The sequence below is a fragment of the Myodes glareolus genome, chromosome 13, assembly GCF_982192425.1.
Source record: "Myodes glareolus chromosome 13, mMyoGla1.1, whole genome shotgun sequence".
Classification (NCBI taxonomy): Eukaryota; Metazoa; Chordata; class Mammalia; order Rodentia; family Cricetidae; genus Myodes; species Myodes glareolus.
This window is the reverse complement of record NC_142038.1, coordinates 38,097,613-38,119,433: the sequence shown is the minus strand read 5'-3', so window position 1 is coordinate 38,119,433 and position 21,821 is coordinate 38,097,613.

Below are 21,821 nucleotides of genomic sequence, written 5' to 3'. Positions count from 1 at the left end.
CCTATGTGACTGTTCAGATGGTTGAATATGGTAATACACACACATACAGAACCCACAAAAGTGCATACGCTTCTATTGCTTTCATTATTGAAATCAATAAATGATCTGTTTGAACTGAAAAGGGTGTGAGCTGAAATTTTACTTCAGGACAAATATTCCCATCAGAAGTGAAGCTATTTTTATTCATCATAAAATACTCTTGAACACAGCTTCTAAATTTCAGAGGCAGCCTGTTCAATGGGACTTGTAGATTTTACCTTAGCAATACTTGAATTTTAGCCTAAATGGAGCTATAGGATTCCATTGATGGGAGACTTTGTGGTAGAACATTTGTTTTCAAAAAATAATGACATTTCACAAAAATAAAAGTCCTGGTTCCCTTAGTTTCCACTTTAAAAGGTTGAGGAAAGTTCATACCTCGGAGTCCTCATTCATGGAAAGGTGGTCATGTGACTATCATAGAAGCCTATTTGTAAGTTCAAATGAGATCAGGCCTTGACTAATGTGTTTCTTCCTCTCTGAGTTATCTACGTTCAGACTTGTAAATAAAGTTATCATTTACAGAAACCTCTAAGATCAAGAACTAAAGCTCAGCAGTAGCTACAGACTGTATCACTTTTGTTATTTCCTTTCATTAGTTGAATTTTCAAAAAGACTTTAGTCTTACTTTTAGTACCTATATATGGTGGTAGTGGGGCAATTGATTCATGTGAGTGTATGTGCCTTGGAAGCCAGAAGAGGGTAACAGATCCCTGGGGCCTGGTGTTAGAAGGGATCATGAGCCTCCTGACATAGGTGTGGGGAAACAAACTTGGGTCCTTTCCAAGAACATCAAGTATTCTTTTTTATTTTTATCCAATATATTTTTTATAATAAACAACTTTAATGAACTAGAAGCAACAATACATCTCCCATCTCTACCCCCTGCCATCATACTCTCCCAGTCCCTCACCTTCATTCTCCCTCTTCCACCCTCAATGCCCTCCTCTTCTGTCTCCATCCAGGAAAGAGCAGGGCTCCTATGGGTATCAATAAAACATGCCATATCAAGTTGCAGTAGGACTAAGCACCTCCCCATCTGTAAAAGTTGGGCAAGGTTACTCAATATGAGAAGCAGGGTCCCAAAAGCCAGTAAAAGAGTCAGAGACAGTCCCTGTTCCTGCTATTTGGAGTCCCATAGGAAGAACAAGCTACACAACTGTAACGCATACGCAGAGTGCCTAGGTCATTCTCATGCAGACTTCCTGGTTGTCGATTCAGTCTCTGTGAGTCCCTTTGAGCCCAGGTTAGTTGACTGTGTGAGCCTTCCTGTAATGTCCTTGACTCCTCTGGCTTCTATACTCCTTTCTCCTCCACGGAATTTCTGAACTCCATCTAATGTTTGGCTGTGGGTCTCTGCCGCTGCCTCCATCAGTTGCTGGAAGATGCCTCTTTATGGCCCAGGCACCAATCTAGTTACAGAGACTGCCAGTTCGGCTACTTATCTGCTGTTGCTAGGAGTCAACCCTGGGGTCCTTCCCATAGACTACCGGGAGATTCGCCTGCACCAGACTTCAGCCTGACCCAAAAATGCGCCCCCTAGCAGTCCCCTCTGCATTCTCCCCCTCCCTCCTCCCAACCTGATCGCTCACGTTCCCATCCCCACCTGCCCTCAGTCCACTCAAGACATCTCTTCTATTTTTTCTTTCCAGGGTGATCTGGGCGTCCCCCCCATGAACTCTCCTTGTTACCTAGTCTCTCTGGGTCTGTGGAACAGCAAGCATTCCTAACTCAAGCTTCCAATTAACCAAATTTGAAGCATGAAAATTGCAACAGGGCTGTCACATACTCTACGCCGGTGAGAGGCGAAGAAGAGATCGGTTAGTGGAGTTCACTCAAGATCAAGGGCAGAAATGACCTGTCTTATACCAGAATCAAGAACTCAGATGTTTGCAGGGATCACCTATGCACCATGCAGTAGAAATTAAGGCAGCAGGCTAGGCACACAAAGCAGAGAAAGGTTGGGACACTGGCACGACAGAATCGGTGCCCCTCTAAAAATGTGACCAGGAGCAATAATCAGTTTATCTTCCTCTCCTCTCAACCTAAGGAGACAAACCTAGAACTGATGTATCTTTTAGTCTTTGAAGAGAAGCCAGGAATCATTTATGAGTTTTTCAGAATTCTACCTATTATCCTGAAGTGCCGTTAAAAACAAACATACTCCGTAGGCCAAATAAAAGTGCCGTGTGCCAAGTTTGGTCCACGGGCCGTCGGGTTGCAGCTTCTGACCTATAAATCCTCATTATGATCACCACATGGCTGAGCCTGGCCGAATTTCAGAAGTAGCCATTACTGTGAAGCATTTCTTTCTAACCCCCATTGCTGGCTTCGTTCTTCTTCATTCCCTATCCAACCAAAACCAATAAGAGAAGTTGGAAAGGATATTTCAAGACTAAATTTGCCTGAACTAATTATCGCCATAGAGAATTTTTACTAGTACCTCTTCTGATCCTTGCTTTGACAATTCTGAAACCCCTTGGCAGTGAAAGGCACAAGACAAAAGACACCAGGCATCTGTCTGGCTCAACTCAGGGGCTCCTGTCCCCCATCCCAGTCAGTTGACCTTGACAAGGACAGTGGAAAGAGGCTGGCTCTCAAGCCCACCGACATTTGGAAGCGCAGGTGCAGCCCAAGGCCCTGGAAGGATTTGGCCAGGCATTCTTGTGACAAGCCCAGGCCTGAGAGGGGAAACTCCCCTGACAGTCTGGCCAGAAGTCTGAATCTGTCATTGTCTGGCTGCGGTGGCCACAATGCCTGTCTGCGACAAGTGCTGACACTGGATGCCTGAAAGGGGGCTCAGTTGAGCGGGCATTTGTCACAGAAAAGTGCCCCAACTCATATTTCACAGGGTGATCAGAGGCAGGGAGACAGGACCCCGGAGTGATCCATCCGGAGCGTTAGCAAAGGCAGCCTTCACACAGGGGCAGCTGGGCTGAAGCCAAAGAAGCTTTCCTTGGACACAACTGTTCCTGTGCCCCCAGGGATGGTGAGGATGGAGCCAAGCAGGCCTCGCCCCACCCCCATACCTCAGTGCATAGTCCTCCAACGCCCCCTTGAGGATCTATCAAAAATCAGCACCAGGATGCTGGGTAGAGGTGATGATGGGACCTGAGCGAGGCCCAGATTCAACCCCACCAACAAGCACACACACACACACACACACACACACACACAGAGAGAGAGAGAGAGAGAGAGAGAGAGAGAGAGAGAGAGAGAGAGAGAGAGAGAGAGACCTGGTGCTAACTTTCGACTTTTATCTCAAAAGCTGTCCTGAGTGGAAGTAATGTAAACCCTCTGCGACTCAACCTATAAAAGAAAAGCGCTTTCTTTTTTCTTTCATTATTGTTCCACTACAGCACGCACAATAATGCTTGATTCGGGGCTCCATCCATCCATTTGGACGGAGAGACAAATGAAAAAGGCCGAGAAAACCATCAAATTTAGTTTCGTCTCAGGAGTTTTACAAAGAAATGAATTTTTTCCTTCACACTTTCTAATTTTTGTTGGCACAGCAATCAGAGGTGAGGATTATTGCCAGGTTTCTCACCCTGTGGCTTAGCTTAGATGCCCCGCCTCACCCTCCCACCTTGCTGCAGAGCCCACCCAGCAAGGTTAAGTGACTTAGTCCTTTGAGAAGCCTAGTAGGCAAACACCAAAGATGAAATCTGTCTCAAAACCATCAAGACAAGGAATGTAGGGCCGGTGGTTTTAACAGCACCAGCAGATCCATAGTCAGCCCATTCTAAATCTGCAGCACAAGGAATTAGCTGAATACTAAAACAAGGAGTCAGACATGTGATAGCAATAAGATTAAGAATAAATAGGAGCCTGGGTAAGAAGAGGATGTGGGACAGGTCAAAAAATAAGAGACTAGAGTGTATCAAATACATATAGAAAATGGTCACAGAAGAAATTATTTTTAAAAATACAATTTTAATTAAATTGGATAATCACTAATATTTATAGAATACTTAACAAGCACTAAGCCTTTGTCTAAGCTTTTGTGGATACTTCACTGATGAGGAAAATAAGGTCCAAGAGCTTACCTTGTCCAACTAAGATAACGTGGAATCAGAATTGCAAATAAAAGATAACATGGAGTCAGAAATACAAACAAAGCAAAAGCCCTTTGAACACAGTACGAAAAATGCGTAATGATTTCAGTTGCTCAGGAGTGGCTGCAAAATAACCCAATCTTGAGTAAGAACTTGGTTTCATCTTACTATATAAACAGCACTTCTCAGGTTTGGCAATTTTCCTCTAACACAAAAATAAGCATATAATTAAATAAAATCACATAAACTTTTGACAAATGATCAATAAAATGCATGTAGAATTTCACAATTCTCACCAGGAAAATCAGAATATCATCTCTCTTGCATATGTCTCAATAAGTGCCCCTCAAAGTAGTGATAACCAGATAGTAAGAGTGCATAGTCAGTAAACACCAGGAGAAGAGTTGATTTATACATCTTTTGGGGTCAACTTGGTAATAGATGTCAAAGTCCTGAATGTAGTTTATATCATCGCTGGCACTTCTTAAATGTGGCTATCAATTCTTTGGTACTCCATCTATGAATGGGTGGGGCTTCATTTCCCTTTGTGAACAAGGTGAAATGGTAACTGTTTTGATGTTAGAATACATCACAGTGGCACTACATGACATCCACCGCCCCTTCATGAAGTCCCCACACCTTTGTCTGTAATGCTGGAATATTCGCTTTCAGAGATTGGATCTACTACATGTAAAGTACAGTCACACTGAGGTCATCAGGCCGGAGGGGCTGCCTATGGGAAGAGCAACCTCAGTCTATGCCAAGTCCAGGGAAGGAGTCAACCCAGCAAGGTTGCTGCAGGGGATCACCACTCTCTCCGTGTCCTTTATCAACCAATGGTATCCATGGTATCACAAAGTAGTACCTACTTCAAGGCTACTAAGTTTTGATTAGTTTGTTTTAAGGTAATAGATAACAAGAACAACTTCTCATTGAGTATTATTCTTCTGGAATACTATGTTCAGGGATAGCTCAGCAGATGGGCATTTATTGTCAAGCTTAAAGACGTGAGTTCAATGCCCAATACCTACATGATAGAAAGAGAGAACTGACTGCTGTATGTGGTTACCTGAACTCTACACACAGGTCATGGCACACATGGGCCCACCCCCACACGCACATGGGCCCACCCCCACACGTACATATAAAAAATGTAATTTTTAATCTGTAAAGAATATATGAATATATGCAAAGATAAGATATTATTGTTTAAAATAGAAGAAAATAGAAATGGAAATTTGGACTATAAAAACTCTTTATACTTATGACATAACACAGCCATTTAACATCAGGGTTTAGCGGAATGCTTACTCACGTAAAAGCTTTCAGAACATATTATTTAAATGGTGGTTTGAAAATAACAAATCAGATGTTTACTTTTGTAGAAAAAATATTTACTGAAATTTGATAAAAAAAATATCCTAAAGCTTAAATAGTAGCTATTTCTGAATTGTGGTATTCTGGATGATATACTGTCTTCTTAATGACTTTCTATATCTGTAAATTTCATTAAGTTGTAGACAAAGCACTGATTATACATGACAAGATCTCATTCAATCTATGTAACTTATAAGAACTCTTATGAAGACTCAAGTTCAAATTCCAGAAAGTTCGACCTTGGTGTCTTTAGAAAGACATACCATCTCTCTACATCTTAATTCCCTCTCTATAAATACAAATAACAGCAAATAATTTCCATAAGGTTAAACAAAGTTAAAGTAGACTGAATAAGGCCTGGTGGAGATCTACGTAGCTACAAGGCATTTGATAGATGCTTTTATTAAAGTTAATGCTAAACTACCATCCTGAGTGGTTGAACTAAACAGCTATACTTCTCAAGTGAACAACAAAAAGTTATTTGATCTCCTGTCTCCCCAGTCATCCAAAGGAAGTACTTGATGGAAGAGCACATTGTCTCTGCCTACCAAATACAGACGCAGATGACAGGCAAGCCCGAAGCTTTCCAGTTACCACGAGCAAATGGGAAAGAAGTACCTGGGGTAAAATGAGCAAATTGTTCACTAATGGATTTCTGTCTCGAAGTAAAAGCCATTTCTGATATTAATTTTACCTATCCCCACCATTACTGTGAAGGAAGCTTTACATGGAACACTTTCCAGTGAGCTGAGATGCACCCTCTCTGTCCTGCGAGCCCATCTCCACATTTCCATCCCATAAGCACATTCCTGGTAAGAGACAGGAAGTATGGAGAACGCCTCTGTCAGGCACTGTTGGGCACCTGCACTGACTCACCCCATCTCCGTCACAGTGCTACCCTGCAAATCCTGAAAGCATCCTTGTTGCCCATTATGTTGTTTCTCGAGTGGGAATCTGAGGCAGAGGAAAGCTAAGTAATTCACCCATAATTGCTCAAGTAGAAAGCACAGAGATAAACCCAATCAAGCTTCATGGCTTTACCACCTTTTTGTATGCTGTACCTTACTTCTCATTTATATTGTTCTATGCAATCAATACAATTATAGTACCCGTTGTACCTATCTTGGCAAGGGAAGAATATCAGATGATGTTTCAACCTGTCGGTGCTGCTCATTAAGTATGCAATATACACAGAGGAAGAATAAAAGGGGGGCATAAACTTTTCCACCCTGACCACTAGTTTACCCCTCCCTCTACTGCCCTGTGATACCCTCCATGTGACCCATAGTTCCCTGGGCATAGTATATTAATGTTGTATCCTTTGTATTTAGGAAATTTTCTTGCCTTTATTCCCAAAGCACTTCAGTGTAATAATTCTCAAATAGCATGTACATTGTATTAGATATTATAAGCAGTCTAGAGATGATTGAAGCTTGCAAGATATACACATTACATGCCAATGCAATGCCATTTTACATAAGTGACTTAAACATACAGATGCTATCTCCACGGGTGGTCCTGAAACCTGTTCCTCACAGAGATCAGGGGACTGCAATATGTTGCCTCTAATATACACGACTGAAAACATTTGGCTTCAAGTTTGTGCTGCAAACCAAGAACTATCAGGGAAAAAAGCAGGTGTTTTAAATTTCCTTTATTTCTTTAGCAAAATTTAATTTAACATCTTTGATAAGGCATAAACATGTCAAAGGTGGACTATAACACAATATTTAAATGGAAGGCCGCAGCAATAAATAAAAATGTGGCACACGGGGACTTGTTATGACCTTTGCCACAGTTTCCTTTCAGTTGGGGTAAAACGTTCTGACTAAGAACAACTTGGAGAGGAAAGGCTTTTATTGGGCTTATATGTTCGTGTCATAGTCCGTCTTTGAGGGAAATCGAGACAGACACTTGCAGGAAGCTGGAAGGAGGAAGCTATGCGGGGATTCTGAAGGGAAGCTGTTTATTGGCTTGCGCCTCAAAGTTTGCCCAGCTTTCTTTCTTATTCAGCCCAGTGGCACTCCGACATCCATTATTTATTAAGACAATGCCCTCAGACTTGCCTACAGGCCAATCTGATGGAGTCATTTCTTAAATGAGGTTCCCTTTGGCCAATGATCCTCTCTGTGTCAAGCTGATGAGAGACTAACCAGTACACATTGGAAAGGCCTACCCCTAGAGACCTGCTTCCAACAGCTAGACCGCCACCTCCTGAGGTTTCACAGCTTCCTAAAATAGTGCCACCAACTGGGGAACACTGTTCAAAACTTGAGTCTGTGAGTCTGTGGAAGACACTGTAGATTCAAGCTAATGTGCTATCCACGGAGAACAAACCAGAATCACATTCTGGTTCTAGACTAGGCCAGAGCATAGAAAGAACAGATATTGGATAGGTGGGTATGAGAACTTGAAAGTAGGAGAGAGTCTAGAGGCTGGGAGGACAGTCTGGAAATTTCTCCTCATTGCCTTCCCTTGTTACTTAGGAGCTCTGTCCTGCCTAAACCCATCATTAGAGGAAAGAGGAATGCCAGACGAGTAGACTACAGGTAAGGAGAGAGCTAGAGACAAATGGGAGAAAAGCACTGTGCCCCCCAACAGGTGGAAGGATCTCTGTAAACACCTATGGCTAGGACAGCCTATCTCCTGTGAGACATAGTCACTGACAAGCAAGGCTATAAGAAGCTTCCACTGACCAGTCTGCCAGGTTGAGTGAATCAGGCCTCAGTCCCAAGACTATCTGGGGGTAGAAACCGCTCAGAAACCCTACAAAACTTAACTTCCACCCTTATATATACTAGTTATTATACAGTTACTCTATGCTGAACTCAGTTTTAAGCACTTCATACATATCATGTCATTTAATTTTCAGAAAATATTCCTGGAAATTGAAATACAGTAGAGTTAAGTGTAACAGATTCTCGGCTACCCAGATACCCCTCCATGATGAAGCCATGGCCCCAGCAGTGGGGAGGGTGCTGCTGACAGATAGCCATCAGCTCTGGCCATTCCAGTATGCCTCGGTTGCTCTGGTTCCTCCTCTATTCAGAGAAACTTCTCAATGCGAAGGTCCTTCCATCTCAGCTTGGAGTGAGTCTGAAAGGCACCAACTCCAGAGCACCCTACATGGTCATTCACTTATTCTCTGTTTATTGCCACTTCTGCCCACCATCCCTTCAGGTGTTGGGCCAAAGACACTACCAAATAAATTATCTGTACACTAACTCATCTCAGAAAATTTCTCATGGGACTCTAAGAAATTTGTTCAGCGTCTAAGAGCAATCATGAGGCTTTAAACCCAATTATGACAGTAGCCCAACTCCTTGCTGCTCCACTGTGCTGTCTGCCACAGCTGCCGATTCCCAAGTCCTGACCTAAAGACTCCTACCATGACCTGTGCACTCCCTGCTAAGCCTCACTTTTCACCAAAAAAAGATGATTCATATGAAAACTGTTTCCAAACATTGGTAGAATTTCACATCAACAGGGAAAGGCATGTGTTGTAAGGAGGCTGCTTGTTTGTCCCCAGCTGTCGAGACTGGAAATAACCACAGAAACTGTATTAATTAAATCACTGCTTGGCCTATTAGCTCTAGCTTCTTATCTTACATCTTAATTTAACCCATTTTTATTCATCTGTGTATCTCCACGTGACTGTGGCTTACCGGCAAGGTTCTGTCCGGCATCTGTCTCTAGTAGGGCTCCACGGCTTCTCCTTGACTCTGCCTTCTTCCTCCCAGCATTCAGTTCAATCTTCCCTGACTAGCTCTATTCTACCCTATCACATTCCAAAACAGCTTCTTTACTCATTAACCAATAAAAGCAACACATATACAGAAGCACTTCTCACAACAGGCATGCATCCCTCTGCCTGTGGACAGTAGATCTCAAGTCAATAGCACCTCTTCTAAGGCATCTTTCTCCTATTCCAAAGTATTCAGAAGAGGACCAAGGTAATGAGACAGTGAGTAGTTATGATATCCTGACAGCCATATGGAAGACTACAAGTCTGTGGAGCAAGTTTTCTCATGGCTGAAACTCTCACCTTTTTGCTGTTGCTGGTTGTGTTTATATTGTTTTGTTCTTGTGTGAGTGGCTTTCTAACCAACGTATTCTTTAGAAGACAGGCTATTTTTCTTAAAGACCATGGTGTGTGAGCTAACATGTGTAACATCAGCCTTTTCTTCCACTCCGTTGTTATCTTCATTTTATACGGTGAGTCCAGTTTCCACACCATAAAAGCCCCAAATTGCCTGTTTGCTTAGACAACTCGGACTTCTTAAGATAACCCCTTGTTTTGACTTCATTTCCTTCATGCTCTGTGCTGGGATTTTAGGTCCCTCTCCTCCTCTATATTTCATTCACAGATGTTTTATTCTGCCTACATGTAACCTCAGTAACAAACTAGATCACCTGCTCCTTAGAGCGTTTTCTCACACCTTGGTGCTCAGCCCCACTGCTCTCAAAGGACAAGCAGAGCTACTTCAGAAAGCTTTGACTGGGCAAAGGAAATTTTTATCTTAGTCTCAGAATTACGTCAGGTGTCCTCCATTCTCCAGCATCTGACTTTTCAAGGGTTTCATCTCTTAGGTGTATCGGGCTTCACAGCTTCAGAGCAGCCCCGGAGCAACCCATCCTTCCATCCTACTTCCTGGTATGTTGGTGACCAGGATGATTCCTACTGCAAACCCCATCACAGGTGCACAGCTGCTCTGTGAAGCAGTGCTGTCCAGTGCTCGCCTGGCCTCCGATTGGTCTGCCCATATCAGAGGTGTAGCTTTGATGCAGACACGGCATGGGAGGAAAAGCAGAAAGGAAGGAGAGGAATTAACAGCTCAAAGACTTTGAAAGTCTTGATTTCATCGAAACTGAAACAAGCCCCCTCTTCCTTTCTCAGACACTGCAGATCACATTAATTCCGGATGAAAAGAAAGTTGGTGTCTTTTTTTTCCCCCTTCAGATTGGTGAAGTTTTTCTACAGGGAACCTGCAAAGGGAAACTGTCTCTCTCTTAGTACTCCTAGGCAAAGCATTGAAGTACAATCCCACTGAAATCAAAGTGACAGCTAGAAGGCACCTATAATCACAGGCTCTGCGAGTTCTTTCAGGTCTGGAACACAACTGTCAATTATCAAGGTCTTTTTGGAGGCCAGATAAGCAACCATGGTTTCAAGGTCTAAATCGATTTTGCCAAAAGACAAGCCACGTAAAATATATATGTGTGTGAATATATATATATATATAATAGATATAAATAGATATACATTTATGTGTGAATGTATATACACATGGATGTTCACATATACATGAAAGTGATACTCAGTGACAGATTCAACAACCAATAGTACATGAAGTTTCTAGGGAAAGAAAATCAGCAAAGAAACAATAAAATAATTATTTTAAATGTGTTAACTATATGATGGCCTTAATTCATGAGAAAAAAAAGCTCAAGTCAAAAAAAAAATTTCACCCAATGTAAAGACCGTGCTTAATTTAATCTACTCCTTCTCTTATAAGGTGATGGTTAAAACACAAACAAAACCCTGGCTTCAGAGAAGTTGTAATCTAACAAAACAGAGGAAAATCTGTAAGTGCTGTGAGGACAGTGGTCACCATCACCTCATCTCCTCACTCCCTTTACAGCAAAATCACAGCTAAGTCATTGAGAAGAGCTAAGGATTGGACCAAGAAATTCTCAGATTCATCAACTCCACCATTCCCTTGGTGGGAGATGGGACTGGGGTGTGAAGGGACTTAACCTTTCTCCACAGAGCTAATGGTATACTCAATCTAGCCTCCTTTAACACCAAAGAATATTTAGATCATTCTAATTCATTTATTTTATTGTTAATGACTCTTAGGGTATTCAAAGGGCTTTGGATCTCAGTAAATAAGGAAAAAGGTCTAATGAAGTCCTTTGGGCCCATCACTGGAACTGGACACCAGAGAGAATAGTAAGAAAATGTTAGACAAATGGAATGAGCCTAAGCTTCTCTATCTTTATCCAAAAACACACATAATATATATAAGTATATATGTATATGGATGTATATAGGATAGATAAAGTTTCTCCACTGGAGTGGCAATGCTCCCAATAACAGCTGATGTGGGAGGTCCTTCTGTCTATGTGTTGCTTTTATTGATTAATGAATAAAGAAAACTGGTTTGGCCTATAGCAAGAGAGGAGGAAGGCAGAGCCAAAGAGAAAAGCAATGAAGCCACTGAAGACATGCTGAAATTTTGCTGGTAGGCCACAACCTCGTGGTGATGCACAGGTTAATGGAAATGGGTCTAATTAAGATGCAAGAGTTAACCAATAAGAAGCTAAAACTAATGGGCCAAGCAGTGGTTTAATTAATACAGTTTCTGTGTGATTATTTTGGTTTTGGGCAGCTGGGACGCACAAGCAGCTCCTCCTCCTACAAATTGGCACCCAGATTATTTTGGAGCTAAACTAGCTGGGCAGCCAGGAACCAATGTCTCCTTCTTTCTACAATCAGTCATAGACTATCTAACAAAACAAACAAACAAAAACAGTAATAAGCATGAGAAACCACACTTCAAGTCATTGGCCTAGAGTCGAAAAGAACATAAAACAATATAGGCCATTGCTGTTGCTCTTGATTGCCTCCCAAAAGTTAAAGATTAGTCATTATTGCTGAAGACACTGTATACTTCAGATACAGTACTCAGAGGAATAGAGCTACATCTGACTCAGAAGTGCTCCTCCAAGAGGACTAGCTTTCATGATTACTAGAAGATTCCATGCAAGCTGTCAGGGGAAGAAAGCCCTCAATAGTTCCACCTAACTGTAATGCCTAGGAGCCACAACAATACTCAGTGAGACAAGATAAAGGTGCAATAGCAGCGCTGACATCCTGGTGATAACCAACAGCTTCCTCATTGGACGCAAAGCCCTCTCAACATAATAGAAATTATGCCTGGTCCTGGAAGCCTAGCCAACTGCCCAAGGCTAGTGCTGTCACAGATCTCAAAGGGGAACTTAAAACTTGCAACCTGAACAATGACAACACCAGTTGATATGTCTATGAAGATGGAGGTAATCACATAGGGTTCACCTCTAAACAAAGAGTTATAGTCAAGTAGCAGTTGTGGAGAAATGAAGTGAGCAGTCTTCCCAAGAGCTGAGCGCCCTAAATAGTTACCTAATAGCGAGTAAGCAGCTGAACACCTATACATACAAGGAATGCTAAATGGGTTCAGTAAGCTGCAGTTATATAAACTGAAACCAATCCCCACAGATAACCAACCACTCGGTGAAGAATTTGACTCAACTCTGATCCTTCTTTACATATTGAGGAAAATGCTATGAAATAGGAAATGGTATTAAGAGGAAGTGTCCCCTTCAGGATGTTATTAACCATACACCTCTCAGAAGCGGGACTACATCAAAGAGTGTAGTGTGCTTCTTGTAGACAAACTGGCAGGATTTATGCAATGAGTTTGCACAAACAAAGAGCTCCCTCCATAAGTGTCTCTCTCAGCGCATTGAGCAATATGTCCCCAAAGTCACTCTGACCCAGAGGAAGGAAGAAGTAGGAGTCGGTCAAGCAGAGAACACTTGAATCTCTGTTTCCTGTACTTTGTTTCTTCTGTGACCTCTGCCACTATGGCTGCATGTGTGGGCACTCATCCTTTACATGCAAATGCAACTTGGAGGCAGTTTTCTTTCTACAGAGTTAGATAATGAATTCTCCTGTTGCAAAGTGACCGCAAGAACCCAAAACATCGCTTCCTTTCAATTTACGCCAGCGAAACAGAAAATGATAAATTGTTCTTTGTAAAGCTTTGGGTTTTGGTCTTTGTGTCTTTTGTGACAAGGACAAATAGGTCTGTGAGGTTTGTCTCCTATCCTTCCCGGTGACAGTGATTACAGGACAGGCTGGTGACAACCAGCAAACCACATTTCTTTCTCTGACTCATTCACAATTGCTCCAAGTGGCAAAGTATTGCATAAGGTAAATCACACGATGGAGAGAATAGAGCCCTTTATGTTTAAAATCACATAAAAATGTGATCTGGGTTCTCTGCTGGCAGAGGCAAGAGAATTACAAGGTTAAGGCCTGCCAGACTTACAAAGCCTGAGCTGATCTAAAAACAAATTTTGTTAATTATTATTATTATTACAAATGTAGATTGGTGATAAACCAATTCCTTGACCTAGGCTTGAGTTTTAGCAAACATATATATATATACATACCGGTGTATGTGTATATGTATGTATATATATATATATATATCGGTATTCTTGGGTTGTTAATCTCTCCTGATTCCATATCACCAATAATTTTGCATTCTTACCTTGTCTGTTCTATGAGAAGCTGTGTGTGCTTTTGGGGAGGGAAGAAGCTTCTTCTGCAAGAATTCTATCATTTCCCTTCCAAACTCAAATGACAAAGCAAATTTGCACATTGTTACTATAAACCCAAGTCTTTAACCTAAGTATAATGAAATCACATTAGGAGAAACACCTGTCCCAGCATCATGGCACCTGAGCCAGTACTGCTTGGAATCTCAGCCATTTGCTCACCGTCCCTCAGTCCAAAACCATTTGAGCTTCACCTGTTCCCCCATCAAATTATCCTGTAATTGCCTTTTGAATTACAGAGTTATATCAGCAGCATCAATGGCACTGACTGGCTCCCAGATCTCAGGGATGTGGAATTAGCTCTTCTTTTTGCTCCACTTGGACTCTTTCAGCAGTGTTTACAGAATTATTTAAGAGAAGGATAAATTGTTCTAAATCTAGAACTGTACTAAGATCGTATAGTGCCTTCCTCTGTATGAGGTCCTCCTCAAAATCACAAGACTTAAAAACTGCCAAGTTAACTTGATGTTTATAAAAATATACCTGCATGGCTTGTTTCTCACTTTCTCAAAGAGAATATCAAACTTACATAATGATCTTCACACATTATACTGAATATTTGTCAGTTATTTGAAAATCAAAAGTTGTAGTGATACTTCATTTGTATCTTAATAAATAAAGCTTGCCTGAAGATCAGAGAGTAAGACAGACACACTGGTCAGTCATATAGACCAGGCAGTAGTGGCACACACCTTTAATCCCAGTAGCCACACTAGTTTGACTTAGAAACAGGGTGGTAATGGTACAAGCCTTAAATCCCAGCCCTAGAGAGGAATATAAAACAGGAGGAGACAGCTCTCACACACAGCCTCATTCTGAGATTCCTGGAGGCAGGATCGCCATTTCAGACTGAGGTAGAGGTAAGAGCCAGTGGCTGACTGTTTTGTTTTTCTGACTTTTAGGTTGAACCCCAATTTCTGTCTCTGGGTTTTTATTAATCATAGTTCAAAAAGTGACTTTCAAAATTCCTCTGGGTGTGGTGGTAACCTATTAAAGGAATCAATTTCTCAGCTGAGAAATCCTGCTTCTGTCACTTTCTCAAAGAAATTTCTAATTCTATCTCACATTTGTTTGTCTGTCTGGGCCTTTTTGTGGCAAAGCTGCCTATAGCACTTACTCCACCATACTTGTGGGAAGGAAATATAATCCTTCATTTATTCCTTTTTTTAATAAGGTCCTGCTATCAGCCCAGGCTGCCCTGGCCCTCTAGTTCCTCCCGCCTCTGCCTCAAGCACACACCAACACACCAGCTTTAGTCCCCTTCTTAGTGCTGAGGGCATTCAAGCTCACAGAAACCAGTGCTACCCAAGGTCATGGGATCTTAAAGGGGCCAAAATGAGGGTATCTGATCAAATGTGCCCCCATATATGGACCCCATTAATAAACTGTCATATTAGGGACCCACCCCAAAGACTTCGACAGTCAGTTAAAAGGAGTGCACATCCACACATGTGAATTATTTGTTGTAAAATTTTAAATTATTCATTCAATATGAAAATGTAGCCACAAACTGATTTTCAAGCAATCCTTTATTATGAATCAGATCAGACATTAACAGCCTTTGACTTAGGGACTGTCACAGTCACAGGTGACGCATGATGTCTTTCTAAGTCAAAGGTTTTAAACTTGCTTTTAATTTTGAAGCAGGCTGACATTTTTGGACCACAAAGGTAGGAGTCAAAAACATCAATCTGTTGATTTCTCAATGTTATCAAACACACATCCTGTGGGAATCTTTTGCTTAGACGATAAAAATTCCCAGCAGATAAATTATTTTCACTTGGTTTGTTTGATTTGCCTTGATATGTTGACCTTGCAGGTCTCAAACTTCAAAACTCAATGATCTTTTTGCCTCAGACTCAGGAGTGCTGTACACATTTGTACACATATGTATATCCACACTCAGTTCACAATTCCATAGGCTGTTTATTTCTTTGATTGGTTGGTTGGTGGTTGGTTGGTTAATTTTGATTTTTTTCTATGTTTGTTTGGCTTGGTTTGTTGTTTTTCTTCCTGGAGGGTACCTGACTATGGGTATTTAGTTTTGTTTTGTTTTGCTAAGTCATGGTTTGGCTATGTTAGTCTACCCTCTTGATTCTCTTGCCTTGGCATTTCAAGTTCTGGGATTAGTGACGTGCCACTGTGCCCAGATATATAGCAAACATCTGCTGAAGAGTATGAGAAAGTGCATGGAATAGTTCATGCTCCAGAGAATAAATCATAAAACACACAGAAACAAAAGCCAGAAGAAGAAATAGATTTCAGATTCAGAATTACAAATGTGTTATATATTAAAATTATCAAGCTACTTGATAAAATAAATATGATCAATGTTTAAAGATAAAAAACAAGGGTTGGAGAGATGATTCAGCTTCTAAGAACACTGGTTGTTCTTCCAAAGGTCCTGAGTTCAATCCTAACAATCACATGGTGATTCACAACCATCTGTAATGAGATCTGGTGCCCTCTTCTGACCTACAGGCAGAACACTACATACATAATAAATAAATCTTAAAAAAAAATAGTCATGAGTCACGGCGTTTTTTGCAATATAAGATTTAAATACAACAATAATCCCACACGATAATCAAATCTATCACCATCATCAAAATAATATCACAGCACATGCATTAATAATGAGTTGATACTGACATCATCAAACCTTCTGTGCTTCCAGTTGTGCAAAAATGCAATACATTACCCAATACTTAATAACAGCAAGAAATTATTTTTCTAATGGCTTATGTAGTTATTATAATGTGCTTTTTGTAATTTTTAAATTTGTATTTACATGCAGACCAGGCTAACCTCAAGCTTTCTGTATACCCAAGGATGTCCTTGAACTTATGACCCTTCTGCCTTAATTTCCAAAGTGCAGAAATTGGAACATCCCCAACCCCTATTGTTGTTTTATAATATCTTCTTTGTACATACAAAACATATGCATATACTAGACCTATAGAAAAGAACTGGTCAGGTGGTAGTGATGTACCTTTAATTCCAGCACTCAGGAGGCAGAGGCAGGCAGATCTCTGAGTTTGAGGCCAGCCTGGGCTACATAGCAAGTTCCAGAGCAGCCAGGGCCGCACAGAGAAACACAGTATCAAGAAAACAAAAGCCAAACCCCTCCAACTCCCAACCAAAAAAACCTAAACGTTGACTATAGCACAGCAAGCCACGCTATGGCAATAATAGCTTCATATATCTTGAACCATACATTTCTTGGCTGTGTAATTTTCTTTTGTACTTGATTTAATTTCTTTTTACTTTGCTTACTGTGGCCCCTAAGCATATGAAATATACAGTTAATGTTAGCAAAAAATTTAACAGATTTTCTCTAAAAATATCATTTACAATGACAACAAAATTCCCAGAAAAATACAATAAAATAACAAACCTTATAAAATAGCAAAGAAATTTTGTTTTTAAAAACTAGTGATTTAAATAAATAAAAATATAATACATTCACATAAAAATGCATAGCATTATAAAAAATTTAGCTTTCAAACCGATTTTTTAAAATTCTGATAAAAACTGAAGACTATTTATAAAACTTAATAAGATAGATCTAAAATTGATATAAAAAGCAACATCAAAAATAATTAAGATTTGCGCCCCAAGGGTTGAAAGGAAGTCCCTATTGCTGAAGACACCATGTACACAGACACAGGACTCAGAAAATTCAGGCTGAACTTGGTCTGAAAGCCTCCCGCCCAAGGACTGATATTTCATAATACCAGAAGATGCTGCCAAAGGAAAGAAGTAATCAATAGTTCTACTTAGCTGTGATGTTTATGAACCACAACAATGACCAAGACGTCAAGATAGCACTGAAAGCGCAGTTGCGGCATTCCTGTCTTGGGAGTAACTGACAGCTATCTAATTAAACGTAAGGTTAACTCGAGAGAAGGAACATTATATCTAGTGCTGGAAACCTGACCAATACCTGAGAATAAGGAGATCACAGATCTTGGAGGAGAAGTTCTGCTGCCCTTTGCTAGACCAGCATACTTCTAACTGCCTTCTAAACACTCACCTTCATGACCACAGGCAAACATCGCTATCGTCCCTCATCAAGAAACTTCTATGCAGCAGATGGAGACTGTTACGGAAAACCACAAATGGTCAACATACGAGATTGTAGGAAGATGCCTAGCTCTAGTTAATAAATTTACAACACAACTCCTGAACCTAAGGCTCAGGAAACATTAAAAAAAATATATATGGACCAGAAAGAAGAGTCAGAGGACTCACGGGGAATCTGCTATAAGATTGTGTTGCCTAGAAATGACAGGGAAGCTTTATCCATGCTACCTCAACAATATGGCTACCTAAACAAGAATCAGGGACTAAGAACACTAATAAATGTGCTAAGAGGAGAATAGGGAACTATCATAATGTTATTGCCCTAGACAAAGAACTATAGGCAACTCACCATTGCTGAGAGGGGAAGAAATGGTCTTCCCCAGAGTTGAACCCCCAAATGATTATCCAATACCAAGGCCCTGAAATTACACACTTAGAAGCAACAGTAAAAGGACTCAGAAGGTTGTATTTATATATATATATCTGTGTGTGTGTGTGTGTGTGTGTGTGTGTGTGTGTGTGTGTGATAATCATCAAACAAAATGAAGTCATGAATTTGAGAGGGAGTAAGGGGGAGTTTGGGTTGGCACTTGACTTTGATGTTCTGTTTGCATCTCTAAGAGGACACCAGTTATGGCCATACGTGGAAGAAGTGAACCTCCTGAGGTAAGTGAGGGGAAAGGGATGGAAGGAGTTCACTCCAAAAATAGAAGTGGGAAGGTACTCTATCCAGGGCTTCAAAATTACCTCATGATTTTAATTTCATGGGCATACATTTATCATTTCTGAACCAATGAGAACAATGGGGAAAATACGATTACATAAAAGTGCCATTTTGTGAAGTTCAATAACCCCTCTAAATGTTCCATCTTTATTATTGCTTTTTCCTGACCTCCCTAACATCTGAACAGAGTCAGCTCTTTGGGGAGCAGTTGTGGGGGACCACAAGCTGGTGACCAAGCACAAAAGAGCATAAGAGGCAAAGGGTACTACTGCCAGTCCAGTCTAGAAAGCAGCCAGGATTTTGAGAGAGTCTTAAAGTTAAGCCGAGTGCTCCAACTGATCACAGCTGCAAACAAAGCAAAGCTGTGCGAAGAAGCTGACAGTCGTGTGTGCGTATCCTAGATTCATAAATACATCCAGCACCCACTGCCTCTGGAACAAGAGACAAATGGGAACCTAAGGGATATCAAATCAAATAAGCCCACCTAAGAAAATATCTGGAGCAAGAGAAAAAAAGGGGGAACACGAGAAGTAGGTACATGTTATCAGGGCTTCCTTGTTGATAACAGTTCCTTGGTGTTAGGCATCAGAAAAAGTCCAGTTATGAGTGACCTGACTCCCAATAGAGAAGTGTCGATCCGTTGTTAACATCTCAGTCAAGCCTTACTTCCCTCTCTAAGAGGGATGTCAGCTTTTCCCACCAGGGCCCATAGCCACTGCAGAGTAGCGACATAAAACAGAAGAAAACAAGCCAAGATTCTTCATGGTTCTAATTAGATGACTGAAGAAGGGGCCACTTTCATGGCTGACGCGAGAGAGTATAAGAGCATCCTGGTTTAGAGAAATATCAGGTTCCCATGGTGCTTCTGCTGCACCCTGCTCCTTTCAGAAGTTAAAAGCAGGATACCTTCAGATACTGTGGGGCAAAAGGAAGAAAAGGTGGGGTGAGAAAATGATTACCAGTTGTTTTACCATTTCTCCCGCATCCTTCATTTGGAATGATGACCTTTAAGCACCACAAGATAAGGGGGTATAGCTATCAAGAGACATGTAATCTAGAACCTTCCGCTGTCTAATAACCAGAAGATCTTTTACAAATCGTTTCAACCTCCTAACCTCAGTGTAAGCATCTGTCAAATGAGAATAAGGGAAACTGAGCCCCATAACTCCTTAGAGGTGAAGAATCCAATAAGGCACAGAAAAGAACACATTTTTACAGGGTGTAAGATGCTTTTCCAAGCAGAAGAGTAATGCGAATGGACAGCTTCACAAATGCACTACCCTTATGTCAGAATCACTCCAGCTGCTTGGTAGGAAAACGTGCTACAGGCCCAGCAAAAGGATGACAGCATCAATTACCCCAAGGAGAGTCATAGCCATAGCATGGGCAACACTCAAACTCGGAGTGATCCATTCAAATTATCACTTTTAAAGGAACAGAAGAAAAGGTCATATCTCTGAGGTAGGCGGCCATGGTTGGCACTAGGAATGCTGACCACTAGTAACTCAGACCAAGAAAGGTCTCCTCTTGCCCCATCTCCCACCACACAAACCCCAGCACACAACTGTATTTCTACTGCATGTCATGAGAAGTATTTCTAAAATGGATTCTCGGTTGCAATGCTCTGAACTAGATCTCTTGGGTTTTAGAGACACTGCAACCTGAACCTGGGAGTGAAATGAATAGCAATCAAATATCCTGTATGAACCCCAAGGTGGGACTGTTCAGAAGCCTGTGCTCCTTGGAACCAGCACTTGTCATGCAGCCTCTAGCCAGACTCCACCCTAAAAGGAAACATTAGTTGAAAAGACAGAAAGGTTTTTTATAAAGGTGCTTGGCAGTCCGATGCTGGCTTTGAAGGCAGGATGCTTTTTTTGGCCAAGAGTGAAAATGCTCAATGATGCTTTTATTCTCAGGCCTTTGTGGCATCTGGTAACTTAACTTTTAAATATTCAACTGACAGAGGAAACACACAAAAGATCACACATAAAGTATATATGCTATGATGTGTGATATCAAAAAGGTCCCACTTAAATCTGCCAACTGAAAAACTCAAACCTGTTTTAGTAATGGAAATAGAACAAAACTGATCTTACAGTGCCTAAAGACATCCTTCCTGGGAGAGGACAGAGGGTCGCTTGTAAAGTATGTAAAAATAGTTTTCTCTTGCCCACCTTTCCTTTCTTTACCCCTTCCAGCAGTAAAACAGATATGTCAAAGGGAAGGCTCTCTGTTTGATCATATTCAGACACCAGTAATAGGCCAGTTGACAAGATACCTTTCGGAAGGGAAACCATATCAGACAAAATATTTGCTACCTTCATTAATTAGGAAAAAGAAATAAACTCCTAACAGGGGACAAAGACCTGGCATTTTCTTATTTCAATAACATGAACTTAGAATCAGTCCAGAAACAGGCAACTCACTCAAGCATTGCATTCTAATTGTGTGTTTTATTGTATAAACTACTTGCTAAAGAGACCCTGATAAAGTGTGCACGTTTCAGTGATTTGCAGGTGGATAAGACTGAGGTACACCCCATAATCTGAGTTCCCACCGTCTGCTCCCTACCACGGAAGGCTACTTTCCCGGGTGTGATTGCATGATGTCCTCTGGATCTGTTCTGAGCGGCTTCATTCTGTGACTTGGCTGCTTCTCTGGTTCTGGCTCTCACCATGGACATTCTACCCTGGCCTCCTGGATACAGAGTTTCTCTGCAGCAGCAGAATCAGAATGGCACCAAGTCAAGCTGTGTGACCCGGAGGAGATTTATCACCCTCTGACCTTCCAACTTCCTCAGCAGAGCATTAGGGATGCAAACTGGATAAACTCCAAAGATCACCCCAGTTCCAAATGATCTATGATTCTGAAGATTTTGTGCTTCCCTTAAGGAGGGTAGGGGGAGAGGAAGTCCTCCACCCGCCCTCCTACTCCCACTTCTGCCTTCACGTCCCAGTTTCTTCTGAGCTAATTCTTTACTTTCCCGGATCCTAAGGTATTTGTGGATTCTCTTTAAAATTAGAAATTAATAGTCCTACAACTTGGATCAATATCTAAACAAAAGGGAGGGAAGATCAAAGTCATTTTGAGTCCTTCTCCAGAATAGAATCAAAGTTTATCTCCTCACAGGATGACATCCACTCAGATGT